This window comes from Etheostoma cragini, chromosome 22 (assembly GCF_013103735.1).
Source record: "Etheostoma cragini isolate CJK2018 chromosome 22, CSU_Ecrag_1.0, whole genome shotgun sequence".
NCBI classification, from domain to species: Eukaryota; Metazoa; Chordata; class Actinopteri; order Perciformes; family Percidae; genus Etheostoma; species Etheostoma cragini.
In genome coordinates, this window is record NC_048428.1 from 4998973 (window position 1) to 5005083 (window position 6111).

General features: G+C 37.9%; 1 long non-coding RNA gene across 1 annotated transcript in view; it reads right to left on the reverse strand.

Moving 5' to 3' along the window:
* Positions 1–211: 211 nt before the first annotated feature.
* Positions 212–6111, reverse strand: part of LOC117938183 — an 18599-nt gene continuing 12699 nt past the window's right edge. The window contains exon 3 of the long non-coding RNA XR_004655341.1: positions 212–227. This is a non-coding gene — a long non-coding RNA (uncharacterized LOC117938183). The remainder of the gene's footprint in view (positions 228–6111) is intronic.

The window sequence follows — 6111 nt, forward strand, 5'->3', positions numbered from 1 at the left end:
AGACCCATACACTCTTCCTCCTCACAGCGGGATCTTAAGTGAGATTCACTCGTAGAGCAATTGCAATAATTATTGCATTCATATCATCTCTGTCTCTGTCAGCTTGTGTCAACTTGTTTTAGAGGTTGTTATTTAAGGTCTGAACTGTGAATGCACTCTGGGCATTTATATTTTTGAGAATCAAACCGCTTTCTGTGGACATGCCACGCCCCCTTACTGTTTGTCTGCTAGTATGTCTTTAGAGGCTTTTACTCTATATTTTACCTGTTAAAAATCTCTCATGGTCTCTGATAAGTACACCAACATTTCCTAAAATATGCAGTAGCCCACACTTGCAATTACTAAGGAAAGATCCATTATTTGATTTCATTCACAGACATGCTTTGGCTTTTTTCTTTTAGTGCTGTGTTTAAAACAGAAAGTTTGATTTATATACCACCATGGTGGTGTCTTATGGTTTCTCTGTAATAGTTGTAATACCCTTAAAGAAATTTCTCAAGTTTTTTTTCTTCTTTTTATTAGCCAACAGAAGATCCCACCATCTACCTTCCGAAGAGACCATTCTCCACCCTGTGGTGCTATTTGATGGGTCCCGCTGTATTGTCACATTTGGAACCATTCCCATCCCCACATTTGCCAAGGACGACCTTAGTGAAGGTTTGCGTTATCTGATGGCTGCATCTCATCTATCCAAAGTGTGTGGCAACCCTCCTCTCTGTCATTCAGACAGAAATATTACAGGACTCTATTCATAAGCAAGACATGACAGCCTTACACAAAAAAGCCATGGCAAAATGGAAAGCTTTTCTTGGTAAATAGAGGTGTTCAAGGTGTTAAAATACAACTGGCACTGACTGTTTCACTGCCCTGGTACTTGAACATCTGGTGTATGAGGGTGGGAGGGAGTAGTTTGTATTGGAGATTTAGTCAAGAGAAAACTCTAACTTTTTATTTAAAGCGTTACTCTCGCCAACATGCAACCTTTTTGTAAATATACCCGTCAAACTTTCGCGTAAAAGCATAATTAGGACAGAAGCGCCACTTTTAAGATTGTGGTCAAATGTCCTTTTGAATGGGAGTCCTAGGGGCACTTTTATTCAAAATCACTACTTTTAAAACACTAAGAAGGCTCAACACAACATGAAACTATGTCTCTCCAAGTACCAGCAGGGCCTCTACACATGAACTCAGCATTGAGAACAGTGTTTGTGTACACAGAGTATACTAAATAAGATTTTGAACAACCCAGCTTAGCAGTTGATGTTTACGCTATCAGCCATCTTGCCAGTCAAAAAGTTTCAATCTCCGAATGCGACTGAACGGACTCCATAGGAGGAAATGTCATTCTTATATGAGGCTCTTTTTTCATATAAAAGGTCAATGTTGGTTTTCACTAACAACCAAAACAACAAATAGTCCTTGCATTTATATGGAACTCAGCTTTCCATCTTTACTCTCTGTCCTGTTGCATTAGTAGATGTATTTTTTATGTTCACAAACAGTTACAGACAACACGCTGGGACATAAGAATGTATCCCAGGGCCACAAAATCAGAGAGGGAAAACGTGAGGGAGAGAGACAAAACAACACATGCAGAAAAAGACACACACAAACAGACACACACAGACAGACACAAGACAAGGGACCAATCACACACAACAACAAACGAAAAGGCTACAGCATTGCCTTCAAGGGCCTAGCAAGGCTGTGCCAAGTCTCCAAAGTCTTACCCGGGGCTCCACCCACACGAGCCGTCAAAAGTTCCATGTATGTGACATCCAAAAAAGAAAAGGATCCATGAATGAATAGATAAGTCCTGAGGTGGCTTCAGGTACCAATCCTCTTAGCAGCTGTAAGTCCAGCAAACACAGCACGTTTTGGAGCTTTAGAAAGCTGGAAGGCTGATAGGTCATTCATAATCAAAACATTGACAGTAACAGGCACAGTAACATCAATCAAAATGGAAATTTAGGATGCAATATCATCCAGAACTGACTAAAAGGAGAGCACTCCCAGAACATAGGAAGAAATGTACCTTGAGTTTTAATTTGGCAGAAAGTGCAAAAAAAAGGCCTGATAATTGGAGACCGAGTTATTTTTAACTGGTGAGATGTCAGTGACCGGAAACAACAACAGCTAAGTAAGTTGTTCAAAACCTTTCCTTGTTAGTAAACTCTGTGTACACAAACAATGTTCTCACTCCTAATGTCATGTGTAGAGCCCCTGGTGATACTTGGAACAAAGTTTCATGTTGTGTCGAGTCTTCTCAGTGTTTGAAAATAATTATTTGATCCGATCATAGTGGCACTCCCATTCAAATGGTAATTTGATCGAAAATACGGTTCATCTTAGGGTGTTTTCACACCTGTAGTTCGATGGCTTTGGTTCCATCAGTTTGTAAACTTGGAGCGATTTGCCTTCGGTGGGTTTAGTTCGGTTTGACTCAGGTACATTCTCAAAAAGACCATAGGTTGCATGTCCTTTTTCTTTGTTGCTTTAATCATTAAAGCTTGTTTTTTTGCAGCATATTTTCTATTTGCACTAAAAAGTGTTTTGGAAGGTTACTAAATGGCATTGATGGTTAACTACCTTGGTGGTATGAACATAAAAGCTGAAACTGCTAGAATAATTTTCTGTATCCGAGTACCAGGTAATCATGTTCAGTGTTCAGTAACGATGAATGATGTAACAACACATAACTTGTATTATAGCCTTAATTACCTCAAGGTTACAGCCAATGTTTTCTGTTGCAATGCAATACTTTGTAACTGTATTGTTTTACAGGACAATTTGTCATACAGTGATGTAATTATTTTTAGAAATCCATTATATGCTTTATCCATATCATTTTCCTCGTATAATATTCTGCAGTTTTGTTTTAGTAACTCTTCCTTAAAAGCCTTTATGTTTTCCACACTTTTGTGTTTCAGATGACTAATATTAATGGGTTTCCTATAATTACAGTGATAGACAATGAAAACAGGTAAAGATCACTTATGTCTTTATATAAAAACCCACTGTCTACATTATTTTCCATAAGGTTTGTGAATCTATTGTCTATTAATGTAACACAATAAGATGTGATTCCACTAAGTCTGCTAATTGTTGGGTATAGGCCCATACTATGCATTGTGTTTATAAAATCTTGACATTTTATCCTTTTTTGGATTTAATAGGTCCATGCAATAATCCCCAAATAAAAACATGATATTTTGCAATTTTTTGTACAATTATTTTTCATCCACTCTTTAAATACCTCAATATTTGATCCAGGAGTTGTGTACATACAGCTCACGACAATGTTTTTTGTCCTTTCCATACAGATTTCTACTGTAATACATTCCAGCTGTTGTCATACTCTCCACCACCTTATAATCTTTTATCCACATACAGTATATTGAAACACCTCCTCCACTTCTATTTGCTCTGTTTATATAATTCAGTTCATAGCCATCAATCTCAAAGTCTACCCCTTCCTCAGTTTTGATCCAGGTATATGATGTTGAATTGGTTCTTAAACTGTCTTTAATACATTTTGATTCTATGGAAGTTGGCAGATGGGATTCTGCTGTTAAAGTGGATAATTGACATATTGTGTTCTTGGAAAGTCTGTATAATAACTGCAGCTGTTATTGATTTGCTTAGTAAATTATCTTTGGGATCAATATTGAATATTAATATATGTTGTATGTCATGCACTTTATACTCTGTGTATGGAAATGTATCTAATCCGGATTTAGATGAATTTTTATCAGAATGTGACATGTTGGTAGTTTTTTTTCTTTTCTTACTACAGGGTGCAAAAGCCAATACCTTATTATCATTGTCTCATTGGTATTTATCCAGGTCCCGAATGTCGACAACTTTAGCTTGCTCTGGTGTTCCATTTAGCTGATGAATATTTTGCAGTTTACAGTCTACGTGGATTGTATTTTCTTGTCCATCTGAAGAGTCGGGCCTTTCTAGCACTGTCAGCCTTTTCTTGGTCAAGTGTTCATACAAGTACACATCCCTGCCCTTCAGCCGTCTTCCCTGTTTCAGCAGTTCGGTTTTTTATTTTCTGTTGTTGAAACAAATGATGGTGGCTGGTTTATCTGTCTTGTTTCTTTGGGGTAGAGTGTGACAGGCCTCAGTGTAGCTCCTATCCAACTCCATCACCGTTGCTTGGAGGAATGCTGTCATCTGTTGCTCCACCGATGTAGCATCCTCCTCGCTCATCTCCCGCGCATACGATCGGTGTTTGATCGCTAAACCGGTGACTATGATGGTATTCCTTCTTGTATATTGTCCCAGATCCTCCACCCGATTTTCCAGTTGCATAATCCGCCCTCAGTTCTTCCACCAAGCTCATGATGGCCTCCTGCTGTTGCCTAACAGCAGAAACCTCCTCCGTCAGCATAATCAAGCGACCGCTTATTATCCTCAACCTCCTCGGCTCCTGTGCTGGGTTCTTTTTCAGTGGCATGGTTTCAGAAGCCAGCCGTTATCACTGGTACAGCGGGTAGTTGCCGGGTGGAATTTTCATTTAATTGTTTCAAGAGATTCATCACCTTTCCAATGCCTAGATAATTTCTTATTTCAAGAAATGTTACCAATTGTATTATCTTAATGCAATGGCAGATAAATTAACTTGTTTCTAGTCATTAACTTCTTAAATTAGGTATTTTATTTCTTACATTTAGATGATTGATCATTATCATTTTTCAGTGTAGTTGGTGCTGTTGATAGCCTTGCCTACCACATTGCTCTTCTGTTTTTATTTTAGTTTAGTTTATTTGAACATGTAAAACATTAAAATAAAATATATACATGTACATACATTTATGCATACATATATACAGTATATATATATATTTAAAGTGACAAATAAATAGGGTCATGTACTTTTCAGCACCTGTTTAAATAAGAGTAGGAAGAAGTTCATTATCAGGTCCTACTTTTATCCTTTTGTAAATTCAAAATCTTATGCTTCACCTATTTACACAACATAGACACAAATCTGTCCTGATCTCTGCTGATACATATCAGGATAAACCACCTTTCCATTGTGTGTTCTGGCCTTTCTGAGTGCCCCTCTCACAACCATAATAGCCCTTATGGCCTTTGGAGCATTTAAGAAAGGCACGAGCAGGTGCATCACAAATAAAAGCATCCGGTAATGGTACCCTGAATTGTACACCATTGCACACAATACCACTCCGAGAAGCTACATGATTCAAGGGATGTAGCACATCAAAAGCCTGGACTTGTGTAGATGTTTTTGTAAAAGATTGATTTTGCTCCAGCTCCTTGAGTGCTATCTGTGTGTGCATCTGTCTGTTTCTGACCCAACCTGCTCCTTCCTTAAAAAAATCCATTTTGATGTATTTGAAAAAGTTGCGCTTTGTTCTCAAATAAAATAATGTGTTAAATTACACTCTGTTCATTGCCGTTTAACCAAACTTGAATTTTTTCTGAAAATACATGTCTTTCCCATGAACGTCCTAATAACAATATAATACAATCCCAGGTAGCAAATAGTCAGTGAAACAACGTTAAATCACCATCCCGGTGTCAACCATAAAGTCCTTGAATCAACGTCTGATGTTGATTCTTCATCATGTTATACCCCCTTTTGTCAGTGAAACATTTAAATCATAGCTAGAGATCAACCGGATTTCAGTATTTCGGTATTTTAATTACGGACATTGAAACAATGTTGAAATCCCTGCATATCTCAGCAAAACTTCCCTGGTATTTTAGTATAGGCCTACCACAGGTTTAATATAAAAAAATGAATATATATTAAAACATAAGACTATTATAATCCTGCTTCAGGATGGGCCATGAGCTAAATATGGAAACTATGCCAATCAGCCTTTTAGGCTACACTTTCTAGCACAAATGACACCCCACGCATTTAAAAATAAATAAAACTATCGTTTTTTTATTGTATTTTTTCTTTTCCTTTTAGTGTGCTATAACTGCTGCAGGATTGGGCGGCCAGCTACTCCCGCCCGGCTGGGGCGTAGCGCAGCCACTTCGGCACAGCTTGAGAAAATCCAAGTCAAAAGGTATGTGCCGTACTTAGTCGTTGAGTCAGGGCGTCTAAAATAGAAAACAATCAAAAGT